The 19,374-nt window shown below is 38.0% G+C and overlaps 1 protein-coding gene across 20 annotated transcripts in view; it reads right to left on the minus strand.

Moving 5' to 3' along the window:
- The window catches only part of NRCAM (neuronal cell adhesion molecule), a 166,117-nt gene that overhangs the window by 112,238 nt on the left and 34,505 nt on the right, over positions 1 to 19,374 (minus strand). For 18 of the 20 annotated variants that reach the window (XM_056341520.1, XM_056341515.1, XM_056341518.1 and 15 more), the window contains exon 2: positions 868 to 963. The exons of 1 other annotated variant lie outside the window; for it this stretch is intronic. The gene's annotated coding sequence lies outside the window, so the exon portion shown is untranslated. Of the gene's footprint in view, positions 1 to 867; positions 964 to 5,418; positions 5,640 to 19,374 lie in introns of those variants that run through there. One more of the 20 variants, XM_056341513.1, reaches the window with a different exon arrangement.

Here is a 19,374-nt window from a genome sequence, read left to right on the forward strand (position 1 = left end):
TCTGTTTTAAACATATTATTGATGCTTTCAGAGGCTCTGTCTGCTCAAACACATAAATCAGGGATAAAACACTGTGCAGCCATCCATGCCTACGCATTATAGATAGAAATGGTCTGTTCTAGTAGACTCTATACAATACTGTATTCAGGATCCTCAAATCAGATTTTTCATTCACAAAAATCAGATAATAAAACACAGATGACTATTCAGCAGCTACTACTGACTTCAAGTAAGGCTATCTCTGTTCTTACACTGAAAGGTTTATGCTATTCAAACACAAGAGCAGGGATAGGGGTTGGAAGGGAATTGAAAAAAGAAAAATCAAAGCTTACTTCAAAACTTCCAAAACAGGCGTCTTCACCTTAGGACCTAAATCATGAGAGCGAAGAATTCAGAATGTCCCCATCACCGTATCTGTGACCTATTCTAGAAGAAAAAACTTCTGGGGTTTGGTACAAAAATACCTCAAGTTTCCTCTAAGTCCATTTTTCCAGACTCACTTTTTTACTAGTTGACTTGTCGCAACACCTGGTCTCTCCAGCAACCAACAGCAGAGATGATTAAGCCTGCCTTCAATTACATGAAGCTATGAAATACTTTTAGCTGCTTTTCTAGTTAATACTTGATATGAGCCCTTCAGTTAAAAGCTGAGCTGACAATTTAAAAAATTGTATTAATCACAAACTGTTAATTCCAACAAACAGAAATGGAGGTAAATGCAGAACATGTTATATGACTACCCTGATCGCACTTAACAGAAACTGAATGGAAAGATAGAAACTTAACAGATAGAAACTTGATACCTGTAGCTTTTTTTCTCCCCAGTTAGCAAGGGAATTTAAAATTTAAAAGGAAAAATTATCTTACCTTTGCACAAATAACTTCTGAGCAAGATGGTCTATCTCTTTACTTTTCCTTCTTTCTTATCCCCTGTATGACAGGTCTTTTATCTTACTGCCTCGCCTGAAAAAATAATATACAACCTGAAATATTTATAGAGGCCAATAATTACGTTCACTGTTAAACTACAACAAAAACATCAGATATGTCTTGATGCAGTTGCAATGATAAATTCAGTTAAGTGGAATGATATTTTAATAGAAGTTAATTTATCTATGTTTGGCTGAAGAAAAAATAAGAAGCATTAGGAACAAAAGAAGCCCCCCTAGGTTTCAAAATCATGTTTTACATTTAGCTCCAAAATAATATAGCCAGTCACATCAGATCAAACCAGACCACCCATATAGTTATCCAGGTTTGCTGTACCATCAGTGAAAAACAGTCAGTGCTTCACAAAGCTTAAGCAAGCCAACAGGAAAACCTAACCACATTTTTCTAATGTGCAGCAACCTAACTTAGGGTGTATTGGTCTGTCTCCTCAGGACTAAGCACTTCAGGGTTCTTTGGGATATGGATGCCCAAGCTTCTAAAAAGACATCTGCTGGAAGAGGTTGTAGCAGCTGACAGCAAGCCTCTACTGCAGGAAGAGCTTTTGGTCACAGCACTTGCTCAGAGAGAGGTACATACTTATAGTCAATTTGCAATGTCTGATCTCCCACTTTCCAGTAGAATATCCTAAATTCTAGTTGAGGGACAGAACTCACTCCCTCCACCCCACCCCCTTAAAAGCACAAGTCAAAGAAACAAGCAGCAGCAGGAGAGGTTTTGAATTCAGCTTCTACCTTCTGCATTTATTCACAAGAATTCTGCACCCAGATTCTCTCCTCTTACTCTTTGTTACTTTATTTTAAACACATTTGAGGTTTTGTTGAGAAGAAGGTTGCTTGGTTTTCCATGGTAATGCATATGTGGAGTTGAACTTTCAAGTAAGCAAGGTTTGAGCAGGATGACAAATTTTGAAAGTGAGCTTCAAAAAACTTCTGAGGATTCCCCTCAGAGTATTCCAACTTTACAGTACGTATGTTGCTCATCTGCAAACTCAACTATGCTTGTTACTATATGCAGTCCTTATTTCACTGACGTGGTGATGAAGTGAAGCTAATAGCAACAGATTAGCATCACTGCAGCACATGTTATTTTATATACTGTACATAAAATAAACATATTTTATATGTAGGAAAGTAATTAAAAGATTATTGTTTACTCTTAGCTGCAAATTGACACTATTTTGTAAAGCACAACAGGAGAGACTGCAAAAATCTCAGCTTACAACAGTGATACAGTAAGATCAGTTTAATTTCCCATCAAACTGGTAACACAATTGTACAGTTTTTTTCAGTACACTTTTAAAAGCTTTTTTTTAAATTGGTCTGCCAATTGGCCAGACCCTAACTGCTGACTCCTGTGGCTGTTCCTTCCAGTAACAAACAGCACTTCTCATAAATTGTTCTTTACCATACTCTTTCAAATCAACTTGTTGATCTTACGTAATAAAGCACTGGAAATAACACATTATTGTTGTAACTCTGGGAGCTTAGCTTATATAATTTATTTCACTGGGGCAAAATTCACTTAGGTAATTCGCTTCATTGCCTTCATCTTTATTCAGGCACTCAAATCCCTTCCAACCCCCTGCCTCTACATTCAGCTGGAACTGCTGCCTGCAAACCAGCAGGACCTTGATGAGCCAAAGTCAACACGTTAACTTGCATTCAGAGCTGCTACATGCATGCAACTCCTAATTGATCAAACCACTGGAGTATGACAACGATCACACGTATTCTATTATATAAAGGAAAGGTAATGGCTACATTCACCCTGCCATGTTGCTTCCTGGCTGGTTCACTCCACCAACTCACTGTCTCCAAGACAAAACCAGAGCACGCTTTAGGGAACACTCCAGCCCACGGGACCCTTCCAAAGGGCAGTATGGGTAAGACTGTCAATTTTGACACTCCACTCTAGACAGTCCCACAGTCCTCTCATGCAAGGCACTGCATCCTCAGTTGCACACTCTACCTGCCTCCATGTGACATGCCAGAGCACACGGACCTAGACTACTAGGCTGCAAAACTGTAACTCTGATGGGCTGCAATACAGCTCTATTTCAGATGCTCTGAACTAAACCCACTAGCTTCCTACTAAGGCTGCAGGAACACCACAGTACTCGGATGAACCTCAGATTGTGGCCTGTCTGTTTTGTAAGAGACTTAATTTTGTAAAACATTAACATGTAGAAGCAGGCCAGCCCTTGCCAACTAGCCTACCTTGACGACAGGAATTTGTTCCTCTCTTGCTGTTATTACCAGTAAAGAGCAGCTGTAGCCTCAAGGGCTACGTTTAAAAGTTAGTCATGATCTTAACGCAGGGATGGCTCGTGTAAGACCTCACACGCAGCAGAAAACCACAGCTCTATTGACAACGCAGGTAATCTTTCCCAGAGCTCTAACACTCAGTAAAAGAGGAAAAGCCTCATCACACTGTTCCACTTACTCTTTTGAAGTAAATATGGTCATGTAATAGTATATATGGTTTGGGACACACTATAACGAACTACAATTTTCAGTGTTTTATTGGGAGAAAAGAAACTGTACTACAGTCAAACAGTTTTTAATTGCTGGGTAAGAAATTGTCAGAGTATCAGTCTCTTTGGATGCCTGGACTACACACATGCTGCTCCAAAAATAAATATTTGCTATACTTCTTCTTGACATATGCAGCTTTAATCTATTTGCAGTCCATGATCAGATTCTTTTGCTGTGGCATTATTTATTTTCTCAGACAGTCTCTTAGAAGGGAGCTTAACAAAAGTTTGAAACTCCAAGGGAATCATACCCATGAGGAGTTCTGTAAAATATGTACAGCAGAGCACCTGAACACTCAAAAATCAACTCAGAGGGAATGAAGAAGCAGAGAAGCAATCTTAGATACTTCTTTTGCTAACAGCTGACATAAAAGTTTGCACTGTTACTCACAATGCTAACTGCACGCAGAGGATACTTTGAATGGCTTGGTGGCATGATCTTACAGAAGTCAACAGGTAAAATCTTATATATTTCATTTTAGCCAGGAAGACTTCATGTCCAAACATGTAAATTAATAATAAAAAGACAATAAAAACAGATGTCTGGTTTTTAAAGTCAGAGGAGCATTTGTACCCTTACAGGAAAGTCACAAGTGAGTGAGGCAGCTTGAACAAAAATAATAATAATAAAAAAAAAAAATCATCAAGGAGAAGGGCAAAAAAGATTATTTTAAAAAGTCTACAGATTAGATGTAAGATTTTAAAATTTATTTGCTTGGCCACTAGCACTTGTGGAAATGTAAAACACACTTTTTACTACTTATCCGCACCTGACATTATGCTGTGTACTTACTAATTTAAAAATGTGTGAAAGAACTGAAATTTACATAGCATTGTTGCTTTACAAGTTTTTCTACTAATACCATTGCTAGACTTCGGCAAAGCAAAATTTAGAATGAAACACACACAGACAGTAATATATAACTATGCAAAAAGTTCAAATGTAAAAGTAAAAAATTTTGATTTTATTTTATAATCTGATTGTCCAAATCTAATCTGTATTTAAAACATTAATTAAAAGGTTAACACACTTTAATGTTTTAATGTAACCTTAAAAAGCAATAGAATGACACAATATGCAGCTTTCGGCTTTCCTCTAAAATTAATAATATATCTATACACACACACATATATAAAATTCAGTTTCCTTTTACTTTACAATACTGCAGAAAGTTATTTATTAGAAAATATTTTCAGGGGACCTGGAAACATATTTGCTTTGTGACATAAAATTTATTTAGCGTATTTAAGCACAGTTTTATGCAATCCTATAGGGCAGAGCTCCATTATTCACCCTCATGTCATCTTTTCTTTCAGAACTAAGGAGTAATGAGCAGCCCTCTGAAAAGCAGAAACATCCCTGTTGGTTGATGAGGGCAGTGATCCATCTTCCTGTCGTATCTGTCTTATTTCTGGAGTGCTAAAACCCAGATGATTCTGACAAAATAACAGTAAAAAATAGTAGAAAAAATATGCTGAAAATAGTAGGGAAAAAAAAAAAAAACCCACCAAAAAACCCTGTTCAGTTTTTCATTTGTCATACACTCATCCTCATGAAGATATTTCCTAAGGCAAGTACTCCAGCCTAGATTATATCAACGTCCATAAGAACAATGCCTTAATTTCACACATATTATAATAATCAAAACAGAACATAAATTTAATCTGATCGTCAACATGATGCTAAATCACGGCCTTCCCTCCATGGGTACAAATTATAACTGCATCAATTTCAATTCCTACACTGTTAACGAAAGTAAAGTATTTCAGTAAGTTACACTGAATAGGTTTATTCTCTTCCTTAGAGATACAGACTGCATTTCCTCATGTTACTTCATTCCAATAAATCAAACCAACTAATACTAAGGCACACAAATCTCAAATATGGAAGTGATTGAGAAGAATCAGAATAGAAAAGTGAAATCAACCATTACCTTATGCATAGAGCTACAGAGTCCTCTTAGTCGTCTTCCCTTTTTGGTCGTTTTTCCCCTTTCTTTTTTAGTGAGAGGTAAGAGTTTGTACCATGGTCCCCTTCATGTTGTAATCTTGACAAACTCTGCTGCTAAGCCCTGCTGTTGCAGGACTGTGTGCAGAAGCACACAGAAGAGGAACCGTTTCCAGCAGCCCGTTGCTTTGTCCTCGGCCCTCCCAAGCTTCTATGTGATCAGCACAGGCTTTGTGGCCATACAATAGGGGTTAAACATTTCCCTGTATTTATTTAAAAGCAGAGCTAAATCTGCTTAGCTGCCCGAACCTTTTAGTAAAACGATGCTCACTCTATTAGGGTGGTTTTTGATTTGTTTGTTTAAGAGTAATTGCCTTCTACCAACAAAAAGAAAAAAGTATACAGTTTCTTTTCATTATACACAGTGCATAAACAATGCAGTCACTCAAATCAACAAATATTTTTGTCCAGATCTTACCTTACCCACAATTTCCCCCTACACAACTACCTGTGACTTGCCTCTTAACTTAGGGCTCTAGTTTCGTTTTTCCTTTATGTTCACTGATGACTTGCCAGCAGGGCAATCCTCTGGTCTCCATTGACAGTGTCTGCGAGGCAGATTATTGCAAAATCTACTATTTATGCTGAGTGGTGAAACTCCCGTACAAGAAAATAAATATTTAAGTGCACCAAGAAATAAATGAAAACATTTCCGAATTGCCTGCTGTACTAAAGCCACCGATTTCACACACCACATAAACCTGTGGACCACCTCTGCTTTCCAGGGAACTACCTTGAAGCAACACAGGTACAGAACAGTGACTTTTTTTCAGCTCCTAAAGAAAGAATCACTATTTAAAACTTTTTATGTCTGTTCTGCCATAAATCCAGATTATTATAGTTTTTTTAAGTCCAGTTAAAACATTTCTAACTTTAGGGGATTTGCATCTTTTTGTAGGTAGCAGTAAGAATTCTGTCAGCATTTATTAGCACCAGCATTAGTTCAGAACAATAAACTTCATCTGCTCCTTTGAAACCTATTCTGTTCTCAAGGCTTATTAGAACAATGCTGCTCTTCACAAAAGGACAATTTCTATTTAAGAATCTACTTTGAAGCAGACTGTCAGTGAGGTTGAATAGTGACAGCGTCCACCTGACCTCTTAAACTTTCTGAAACAGAACCACAGGAACTTAACTGAGCTCCCACTTCATGTATGTGCCATGCTTCTAGAGCTGCAAAGGACTTAGCTGGGAAGGCTAAAAATCTTGGAAGATTACAAGTTACAATTAAAGGTGATTTATTTTTTATGTGAAGATTTATCAACAAATAATGCAGTGTTGATTAGGCAAAACCTCTGCCATTTAAAGTTATTGCTCTTTAATACACATTTACAACTGTATATTCTAATGACTACAGTTGAGATGAAAATGTAAATAATATGCTACTTATCATGCCACAAATGTGGCACAATATTAATCTATTATTTGTATTTAGTAACATTTAATTCTTGTAAAAACTTATTTCTCCAAACCACTATTTTTGTGGTTTTGATCATTCCTTCCAAAATGAAGTTGTAGATGAAAATGGCAACCTTGCAATACAGGAGCTTAACCATTCGCTCCCCTCCACATTTGACAGCATATTACATCAAGAAATCAGCTAAAATATAACCAATTGAACAGATTTTTTGTGTTCAACTGTGTTTAAACAGAAATTGTTCTCTGAATTTTAGAGCTGAATAATGGAGGGGCAAGGCTCATTTTGTCATCTGATTGACCAAGCCTAATCAGAATTATTTCTGCACACTGCTTCACTACAGCCATAGATCCATTAAACACTAAATGCTCCAGAAGCCCATTCCCCTTCAGCTTCCCACTGTGACTTCCACTTTTCAGCCAGTAGCTACTCAGTGGGCTACTCAAAACATTAAAAAAATGGAGGTGCTATATTTAATGGACAGCTCAAAACCCATAGCAACATCTGTCAGTTGACTGTCAGACAACAGCTACCGTAATAATACAGACTCTCTGTAATGGAGACTTAAAAAGAAGCCTTTGAACTAGTTCTCTTACCTCCCAACACTTTTTTATTAGGAGGTTTTTAGTCATAGCAGCTATTTTTTTCTTCAATAAGAATGATCATATCTGCCCCAAAAATGTTCAACGAGATATGCTTTTTTTTTTTTTTTTGTAATCATAATATTACCTGTGGCATCTTGTTTTACATCTTCTTACTGTTTTAGGCTCTGGATGCCTTTAAACTAATATAACAATTAGGAATGTCTTACTGCACAATTTACACATTAACAAAACTACTTTTTAAGCTATTGAACTGTTCAAGCTGAAAATAACTGTGATATGCACATACAGGGCACAAATCCTTACTTTGAGATCTGCTCATTAGAAAAGATGAAAATCAGATTCTGAAAAATATATAGCAATTGCCTGATAATACTGACTATTCATCTATCTCTTTTTTTTTCCACACATTTTTGGCTTTTCAAAACGTCCTCAACTCTTTCCAGACATACGGTAATAGTCAGGAAAAGCCACAAATTATCTATGCTTTCTAAGGTCAAAAACTATACTTGCATCAAAATTTAGTTAGTGTTACATTCAGCTGAGATCTTCAGGCAGCTCAGCAGCTAACATTCTTATAGATCTTAACCCCAGATGCTGGCCTCAGACTATGGTAGGTCAGACTGTGCAAACAGGTATGGGATCTGTACCTCTAGAAAGACAGCATGGCTCACAATTAGCCAGAGCCCAGGCACAGAAGACCCAAGATAAAAAGATGCTTACGCAGTTAGGCCACCACAGTGAAGAAGACAGCAGGCTCACAGTCATAGTACTGTTTCACCTGTTGGCTCAGACACCAAACGTTTTTAAGGCTCCCATATGCCTAAAAATTATAACTGAAGACATGTAAACATTATTCTTTTTAGAGTAAAGACTTACGTATTGAAAAGTATGCTTGGGTATATCATTACCTTCACTAGGGCTTCTGCCATGTCTGCCTGGCTAGGCCAGTATTTGATTTTGATGATCACACAAGGACCAAGACTAGGCAGGCTGGAAGATGTTTATTTATTATTACTACTATTACTGTTTGTTTATTTGAAAAGCAAGAAGGAAAATAATTCAGTTTCCTACACAGGACTTCAGGGAATGCATAGCCTTGATTTAGCTTTATTCCTTGCACATGCTTTGGTAAAGCAATCTATCATTATTTTTCACATTTTTTGCATATGCAAACTGAATTTTTTCTTTTCCATTTTCCAGCTTCAATTTCCTTTACTTCACCAGCAAAGTCTTCTGTAATCATAATTTCGAGTGCAGAAGTAAAATCTATATAGTTTGCAGTTTCTTTACGAAAAATGCCTCCAGGATAAAGGAGTCTGAAAAGACTTTAAAGTGCGGGTGACATTCAAAAACACAGCTTTCACAGACGTATCAGGATATATAAGATGACTGTTCACTGTCAACTGTGTATCCTCCTCCCAAAAAATCATTCCGAATAGTTGGGCTCAGAGGTGAATTTTGAAGAGTATCTAATATGTTAAGCACTATTATGAGGTGAAAATCGTGAAGATCATGATCCTCTGAGGATTTTGAAATCTATTTACTTTAAAACATCATCATAACCACTTCCACTGATGTTTAGCTGTTACCACTGAAATTTCATGGACTTACTTGAATTAAACTCATTGCTGTCACCTCCTCAGTAATAATTTGTTCTTTTTGGTTTTTTCCTAAAAACATACATAAGGATGCTCTATACCAGAATATAGCCAGTTATTTCTTACTAGTCACCAACAGTTTACGGTAGGCAAAGTATATTTAAATAATTTTAAACTAGACCTGAATAACCTATTATCTTTATTTCAAAATTACTGTAGCATGTACATCCTGACTATGATTCTTAAGACTTCTCTGTCTCCTTTCTACATTTGCTTGATATTCACTGTACCAGCCAAAGCTGGCTGGCCACCAGCTACAGAAAATCTCTTCTCGAACACTTTGGGGATACAGACTCATACTGGTTCAGTTTTTCTGAACCTCTTACAGAGAGAGACTGTTCGCACACCTAAGGCATATAAGCTGTTTATCACACAGAGGAGTTGTCAAGGATAGTGAGGTTTCCCAGAAGTAACTCCAGCACAGCAGACTGAGAAGAGTCCTCTTCAAATAACTCAAGGTTCATTCACTTTATTATTTTACTAGTTATAGCACATACAGCTTAGTATTGCCATAGATTCAAGTACATGTACTTTCTGCTTTCATGTTACTTTTTGACGAGGATGTTCCATAATAAGATTCACAGCATTAACTTTAAGTATACTAAGGTTTTCTCTAGTACTGTTCTCCATCCTTTTCCATAAAGGAACAAATGCTTTGCCCTTCGTCTTTATGCACAATGAGTGTCCTTGACTGCTGGATGCCTAAAGCAGTTTAAATACATGGGTTAGAGAGACTCAATTTAAAGCGTAGACAGATGTACACTTCCTAACCTGAGGATGAGATTTATCAGCAGCTAGAAAACCAGCTTCAGGAAGAAAACAGATTTGCTGATGCTGCGCTGCCTGTTGATAAGTGAAGAAGTTACTGAAACAAAAAGTCTCCTAAACACATCTAGTCCGTAGCCTAAATGAATTTACATCAACTACATTAAAAAAAAAAAAAAAAGATTGAATGGAATCAAGCCTCAGGGAAAATGGGAAACTAAATCTAGTCACCTGAAACTCCTAAAGGGTTGTTTTCAGTAAGTACACATAGAGCATGCCTAGCATGTAAAAGGACCAGGCTCCCCAAAGCACTGGTACAGCTGTGATTATCTTTAAGATGACAGCCAAAGTGCTGTATGACAGCACTTTCTCCTTTACACAGAGCAGGACTGCTGTGGTTCACCCACTTCAGCATTTTGTCCTCAGTGGCACAGCTTCGGAAGAGAGACAGAGAAGATACTCTCTTCCCCCTGCAGATCACATCTGAGGAACATACTCCAGTAAAAAAAAGGCTCTCGTTTCTGCCCCTTTGTCCTTGCTGTCCAGAGATCCTAAAACATGACAAATAAAGGTTTTCCTCAGAGGTAAAATATGTGGGCTTGAATCTACTTTGAAAAAGGATGTATTTTACCTCCAGTCTCTCCTCCAGGAAGTATTGCAACATCATGGCTGTCTGTCAAAAATGGCACAAACCTGTAATAATTCTCCCAATAAATTTCAACTTAAGAGCTTCATTCAAAAAAACAGCACCCAGCGGTAAATAAAGCACAGCTCTTCATAGCTACATGCTGCTGGCCTCACAGTAGGGCCCTCAAGGCACCAACTACATTAGTAATTGGTACAGTACAAAGTGGGAAAGGGGGGCATTATAAACTGAGCAGCTACACATGGTACCTGTGTGCATATGTGCACACCCAGACTCGGCAGAGTTAATGGAATGTAGAAAGCCCTCATTTTGCTGTTCTGATATATTTGCCCATTTAAAAGGAAAAAGTTGCACATTGTAGAGAAATACATCTCTAGGCATCATCTTCCATGACCTTTCACTTCAAACCTGGTTTCTATTTTTGAGGCTAAACAATTAACCTCTATGCTAATCACACACAAAACTGCCTTCAAGTTTAAGTTTTTAAAACATTGCAAGTATTTCACTATGACAGAGCCCTTTAATACTGTATGATTAAGAATTTAAGGTCTAAATTCTAAAAATTTTTGTCAATCATCTGATAGGTAAATTAATTTTGATGACTACTGATCTGGAAGGAATTTCAACTGTTGACCTGGAGGTGTAAAAAAAAAACCCAAAAGCTTTAAACCATTTGTTCCTGCAGTCTAGTCAGAAATGCATTTGATTTTAAATACATTTGAATAATTTGGTATTACTTATGGGAAGAGGATATTTGATGTTTTTCTTTGTAATTATACTCCCAGTTTCTAAGTACTGTCTCTCAATGTACTATCCACATCTGCTCAAAGACTATATGTCATTAATATTTTGTAAGTTCTCAAATGACTTAGTGTAGCAGCTAACTTCTCTGAAATTGTGCTTCATGAATAAAGTAAATATTTAATTTTTGGGATAGCCACTGAAACTGTTAAGCAGTAGCCACAAAAGCATAATGGCTTCTTCCCCTCTGCAACAACAGAAAATAGAACGATTTGTATTTTATTTAAAGACAGTAAAACTACATGGCAATAGCGGTGAACTGAACAATAAAATTGCACACTCAAAAGAGTTTCAGCAAGAAAATGCAGTATGCAAATACTAGCAATGGAGGAAAAAAAAGTAGTAGGATGTATGGGGTACCCAAAAACCCCAAAAAGGAGGGTATGATTAATGTAGACATAAAGTCATTATCAAAATATTTAAGTATGGAATTTTTATTAAAATAGTTAACATTAGATTCATTATAGCCAAATTCACAGCAGGCTCAGTTTTTTATTTGCATGCACTGCTTGATTTTGTGTTCTGTACAGCAAGAGAAAAAAATATTCACACATACATACAAAAATGGGGTTTTTAAGCAGTGATAAATCCCAGAAAACTTGTGCCCTGTACAGTTTTTTCTTTACTTTACCCATTTGTCCAATGACTTACTAAATGCTTTAAAAAAAAAAAAAAAAAAAAAAAAAAGCCTAGACGTCTCCATAAGTAACCTGACCATTGCAGAAGCCTGTTTTGCTGGTATCAAACAGCCTGCTGAACAGCTGATGCACCTCACCTCTCCTAGCAGCTTGAGAAGAAAGGTGTTTGGAACCATTTCTGCACCTAGGAGGCTGGAGTTGCCAACCGTCCAGTTCAGTTATTTACTGTCTGCCTTCTGTACAGCAAGTCTGGTTTTGATCAGCCTCAGCTACAGGTGCTGCAGACACAGAACTGGAGCAGCTGGAAAAATGACACAGCTGTAACTCTGACACGAACAGGAACAGATCATTGGATTAAGTCCTCAGGCCAGGTAGTCCCTCCGCAATAACAGTCTCCTCCTTTCATCAGAATCATATGACACAACTCCAAAGGTGTTATTGTGGGGGACTGAAATTACTTTACTTTTCAACTCGAGAGGGAGGAAGAATATAATTTACATATAATTTCTATATTTAAATATAATCCATGTCAAGCATTTTTTGCTTACCAAATTGTACGCCTCATATAGAACTGTAAAATAGCCACCTGTTTTAAAAACTTGGTGGAGATCTCCATCCCTAGGATGGGTTTTCACTTGCAACAAGAGCCTGCAGTGCTGGATTCCAAATGGCTATGGCCAGGAAATCAATGTGTTTCCAGCAGGTGGCTGAGGTAACAGAAATGTGCTGTGTTCCCCTCCAGAAGCGCAGATAACACATGCATGTAACAAATGCAGCCTGAAGACTCAAAGTTCAGTGAGTTTACAACATATATAGTAATCAAATGTGATCTTAGAAAGTGAGGGACTTCTAAGGACATGACTAAAATCGATGTTGTTTTATGCAGTATACTAGTAACGCTCGTTATTTTGACATAAAGAAAATCATGGTATAGGAGATATCGGTGAACACCCCATTAAAGCTGTAACATCCACTCATCACATAGTTTCCTAATTTACTTTTCTGTCTGTACTGAACACCTCTCCAAACTAATAAAACCCCAGTTCCAATGAGTTACATTTGCCCTTCTTCCCAACAACCTTCATGTCTTTCTGTAACTTCCTTACATACTGGAAAAGTCAATCTTGGAAATTTAATCATAGATGTTTACTTTAGTTACACGTTATGGTCTGTGGATATCAATATATACCTTCCTGAAAGCATACCCTGATAGAAAGATGCTACCTCGTTATCAGTGAAATGCCAAGTTATGACAATCCCAAGTCTTACTGGAGTTCTGCAAAACATATTTGGAAACTACCTTAGCAAACATAGCCTGTTACAGATAATGAATTAGCCTCAAAAAATTTAAAACATTTCTTTTTGATCTTAAATGAGACATTATTCAAGTAGGCCACCCCTGACTTGTAAAACATGCTTTTAGTAATTCTTTTCTATAAATACAGAAAGAAAGATCAGTTTCCATTTAGCGAAGTGTTAGGGGGGTTTGTTTGAAACTAGACTTAAACTTAAAACCAACCAATTTAAATATTATTTTAGCTACTATTTCATTTTTCTTTAAAGAACACTAAAGTTTATTATGAAGAACAGAAAAGCAATAAATGACTGAAGGATTACTATGTAAAAGCAAAGACTGGGGACTTAAAGACATACTATATTAATGCAGTAAATAAAATCCAAAGTGTATTTCATGCCAACGTTGCTGTGGAACTGTGTTCCATGTGCAAATCAGATTACTTTTTGTGCCCCTGCTACAGTGTTGTAGTCTGTCTAGGATAATCCATCAACACAGACAGTGCTGGTATGCATGCACGGTTCTCCCTTATCAGAAAAGTAATACTATTCAGGCAAGGACCACAAGTAGCAAACAATTTTAAAAACATACTTTTACTCTCAAAATACTACAAACAGCAAGAGATTAAGATGCCATTGAAAAAGCCAAATCCAACTGGCATTCAAACAGGTTAAAGGAAGGGGGGAAAAAACGTGTACGAAAAAAATAGCCACTGCAGGTTCTTTAGAAGGATATATAGGCATACATCGATTGAGGTTAACACTAAGTGCTACCAACACACTTTGAAGTACTGAGATAGCTTTTAAAACACACAGCAAGTTAAAGCTGTGCTATTATTATTGTTTAATGTTATTTTGACTTTAAACACTTAAAAGATGTCTATTTTATCAAAATAAAAAGAATCCATTAAAGAGCATCTGAACTTTTTTGAGGTACAGATTCAAGTTTAAAGCATGCAGTGCAAAACTTTCAGTTTCCAGTTCCTGGGGACACTTGAAGAATTGTGCCTTCACAAGTTACAACACTACCAACTCAATGAACATACCTACATTTTAAAAAAAAATAAAGTGTCAATCAAAATCAACACATTTTCTAGAAAAAAAAATCTCGAGAAAATAATGACAGCTTTTGATAATTAAGAACATCATTCTGTTCAAACTGAATGAGAACACTGAAACCTTATGCTAAGGGCAGTTCTGTTAAAAAAGCTCCTATTATTTTTCCTGCCTTAAAAAGGTCTGACCTTTTCAATTTAACCAGATAAACAATGATGAACTTAAATTAATTTAGGTGACATCAAACAGCAGAGCAACAGTATCTGTCAGCTGAAGAAACTATATGTTCCCTCATCCCTCCTGTGTTAATATGGAAGTTAATAAAATTCAAATGTGCACGTATAAAGTGTAAGAGCCTTCAATTATTTGGAAAATGCAAATAAAAAAAATCTTTTTAATATAGATTTAAATATAAGACTATTTTAGAGAGTATTGTACAAGCTTCAAATCACCATTTAACACGGCACAGTCAAATGGCAGCTCTTATTTTACACATCCTATTGAGAGCTGAAATGACTGAGGACTACAGAGCAGCATCAGATGGTATACTCCGGTATAACAATTACACAAGCTTCAAAAGACAAAAAGCTTAGGCAACGACAAGATCCCGGTAATAGATACTAGTCCTTCACTCTATTCTGCGTGGTCCTGCTAGGCTTATCTGGTTCTGCTTTTTGTCTCCCTCCCACTCGGCAGCTACGAGGACTCTGCACCCTCTCCCCAGCCCAATTCTTCTGATCCCAGTCCCCAATACACTGTTCAAACCACGCAGTATCAGCAGTGGCCAGAACCTCCATGTATACATCATACCCCTGTTTTGGCAAACACTGTAATGTACCTGTGTTAGGAGTGCTTTCTGCTAAACATATCTGACTGTCCAAATCAGCCTCCCACTCAAACTCTGCTGCATTCACTGAAATCACTGCAGAATACGTAAAAAGAAAAAGAATGTAGCAGAGGCAACAAATGCATCTGGATTTATGCAGCTACTTCAGGCACCTGGGTACGGCAATGCTGAAAAAAGAGCCCGACTGACTAATAACAACAGTCTGCAGTACTGTCTGTGTAAAACGACAGTAAGATATTTTCATTTTGCACCAAGTACATACATTGATAACACCTGTCAAAGCTACAGGGCATCAAATTAATTTTCACCACCTGTTGAGAAGGTGAGCAATCTACACAAACCACCTGGCTTCTCTAATAAGCAGCAAAACTTAACCAAGAAAATAACCACCATACTTCTTCCCTTACAACTCCTAGGGATTGCTTTTGCCCCAACAGGAGGGGCAAGGAACACTAACAAAACCAAACTTCCACTAGAGATGATTTTGATCTTGGCTACAAGGTTGGAAAACCCAACGTGTTTTTGTGAGCTGGCAGGTGATTAAAGCTGTCAAGCTGTGCGCTTTCCCGAAGGGCAGCGGGAACTGGGGTTTTGTGTGCTGCAAATCCCCACTGACTGGCAGGGAAAGAGCTGACAGAGCATCCGCCAGCACCACAATGATGGTGCTGTCACTAAGCCTGGAAGCTGGGGGTTCAACAGTGCTGCAAAACATTAACTCTGGGAGGCAAGAGTAAGAAAAAGACCCTTAAGACTATCAGTAGGTATCTGAAAATAGAGGAGTCAAGTCGTCCATGCTGGAAGCAATAGAGAATTCATTCCTAGGGAATGGCCAGGAGGTGTGGGTGAGGGGGTGGGCATGTTCTCCAGAAAATTTTGATATTTAACACTCAGGGAGTGTCTGTCAGTTCCTCCTATGTGCACGACCATACAATTCCATATACATTTCATGAACAGCATATGGCAGGATAAACTGTTATCATTAATCTGATCTCTGTACCCATATCAATGATTAAAGCAAATTTTCCAGCAGCAATTTCATCCCTGCCCCTTATATAAGCAGATGATTTACTACATCAACTTCAGCATGCCTTATCACGTGACAATTATAATGCACATGTATTATGAGACTAAAGCTCTATCACACTTGCAGATTTATTCTAATGTTTCTGCTGCATGCTTTATTTTGGAGGTTTTCTGATTTCTTTCAATAAAACCTTCATACTAGATTCTCAGAGAAATTTCTGGAGACAGAAATTCTATCAGATGGCATCATTATAAATAATGACATAGCTTAAAAGCAGAGTTGGGAACTTCAGGTCTGTTACAAGTGATCTAAATAATGACCTTACCTCTGCACAAGTGATCTAAAGAGAGCAAACATCAAAAAATGAACTTCTCTTTGCAAAACACCACCAGTGAAAGAGACAACTTAGGCTTTTGCAGTGGATTACACAGCAGTAGAAAGATGACCCCAAAATTTTGGGGCAGCCTTTGAAGCTCTGTAACAGATACTGTTGAGAAGCACATTTCAGCCTAGATGAACTTTTTGTACATCTGTGTCCCATCTCCTCTTAGCCTTGTCTCATGCTCTCTGCTGATCAAGCTTCAGCTTTTCCAGTTCTTTAGGTTTCTCCTGGTAGCTCCTCTGTTCCCATCTCTTACTCTTACCTACCCCACTCATCCTTTCCGTCCTCCAAATCCACGTGCTTGTTCAATGCTTGCACATGTCCAATCCACGTGCACAAGCTTCCAGTCCTTTAGGCCAATCCTCTTCCCCCCATCCCCCAACTCCACAGGCCTAGTATCTTTGCCAAATCTGTCACATCGAACACATGTGTACTGCTCACAAAAAGGTATCTGCAGGAGGATAAGCACTAAGCTTCTCCACCATCCATACCGTTTGGTCCCTTCAGCTAGTTTTCTAAAATACCATCTCACTTGGGGGCTGTTGGCAATGGACAGCATTCATAAGACAGCACTACTTCTATTTCATTCAACAATGCTCCAACACCATCCTAGGCAGCTCCTGTCACATACACGCTCTTATGTGCCCCAGGACACAGAACATAAATAACCAAGGCCATACTATAAAAACCAGAACATCCTGCTGAGCTGCATCAGAATCCTGGTATTATAACAGACACTTTGAACTGAAGCTTTCAAAACCATCAACTGATTTAAGGCACAGATCACCATGCAGGAGTTGGAGAAGATGCAACACCAAATGCCACTTGGTGTGGAAGCGGCCAGGCCACAAAAGGCTGTATCCCTTACCAGTGCTGAGTCAGCCACCTCACCCCGCCTGCAGGATCCCCTTCTTGCCCAGCAATTCCCAGCCCGTTTCATCAGCTCCACAGCGCCTCACAGACTCTGGGCATATCCATTCTCCCTCTTGCTGACCCTCCTTGCTCCTCCACATTACCAGCCATTCATCCCTCTAAATTACTGACAATCAACACTATTAACCAAAGGGAAAACTTCCTTTTCCCCCTAAACCACTGGTTCTTACGCCAACCCCCAGACTTGGCCAGCCCCCAATGGCTTATTACTATAATTACAAAGAAAGGTTTTTCAGACACCTGCAGGTATGATCTGGGATACATTCAGTGTAGGTACAATATTTGTTACAGCTTATGCATTGCTACTGAAAATGGACAAGCTGAAATTTATTGAAGGCTCTTTAACTCTAACAGTAATAAATAAATGTTTACAGATATTGCAAAATAGAGATCTTTGAAAGAAAGGAAAAGGTTTCTAAACAAAAGCTGACTAAAAAAAAAAGAAAAAAGGTAGAACTTCTACCCTGTTATTATCTCCAAAAGTGACTGAATTACTTTGGCTGAATTTTTTCAAATAAATCTGGGTTGCAGCAAAAACTAGTGTCAAACACCTTTAAAAACAGATAGCACTAACAATCCCTCCCTTAACAATAAAGGGTGAGACATGATCAGTTGTTACAAGTTAAATGTATTTCAATTTTATATCACTGTGCCCGTATGAATTAAAATAACTCAAAATAGGAACAAACACATAACAAAAAACTAATCTCCAGGTTTGAACAGAGCTCTAATTTTAGCTCAGCACTGTGCAAGTTTCTTCAGGTATAATTTTCTTCAAAGTGTCTAAGCATTAATGTATGCAAGTTGTTCTCAATTACCTTTAAAAACTACTGCAGGAAAGGCTGCATCCAGAACTGGTGCACCATAAAGCTTGCTCAGATGGCTCTGCAGTGTCTGCTGTGCTCAGAGCAATACCTGACTTTTGACTCTGTGTTCCCACATTCTTAGAAGCCGACTTTGGATTCAGGACTGCATCAAGCACCAGATTATACTTAACTGTATGCATACATGTCATCTACTTAAACAACTGGGGAAGCAGGTGGGATCCAACTAGAAGCCACTGAACCACACCCACAGGTCCAGGCAGCCTGCACTACAAGGTGCAGTAGTCCCTTGCAAGAAGCCCAGCCCAAGGAACAAACCTGAACAGCTAAAAGAGATCTCCTTCCCAGTCTGTAACATAACACTGCCAGTAAGAAGAGCTTTGAATTCAAAAGCAGCACACTGGAAGTAAAATTAGTTCAAAGCGCTGGATCGTGACTTGGCATCTAATCACTGCACCATCCTACATGATTCACCAAATTGAGAACTCCCAAGTGGCTGACCTTAATAAAAGCAAACCTCCACCATATACCTACTGTATATTTTTAAGGATAAGGAACACTGCAATGCACGCTGTTCAGCACAATGATGCAAGTCAGGCTGTTGTGCAAATGCTGTGTGAGCTCATTTTACATTAAATGAAACAGATCAATAGTTAGAAACAAAAGTATGTAATTCTTTCAATTATGCAATAAGCCTTTTAAAAAGGAACAGCAGTATTTGATTGTTTAAGCACGGTGGGCAGAGATTTGTATTTTAAATAAATGTTGCTCTATTTCCCACCCCCACTCCCCTGGCTCAATAGGAAATTCCCAGTGTGGGAGCTAAGAACCCACTCTAGATAGAGAAACATCTCAATTCAAACAAGAACTATTTTCCCATTTTAGAACATTAACCCCATAAAAGAAAACACTAAGTGCCCCGGTGCTTTAAAACTGGTTTCAGCTTTCCTATAGAGCATACAGATGTGTTGGGTTTTTTTTTTCACATTAAGA

Source organism: Falco biarmicus, chromosome 5, assembly GCF_023638135.1.
Source record: "Falco biarmicus isolate bFalBia1 chromosome 5, bFalBia1.pri, whole genome shotgun sequence".
Lineage (NCBI taxonomy): Eukaryota > Metazoa > Chordata > Aves > Falconiformes > Falconidae > Falco > Falco biarmicus.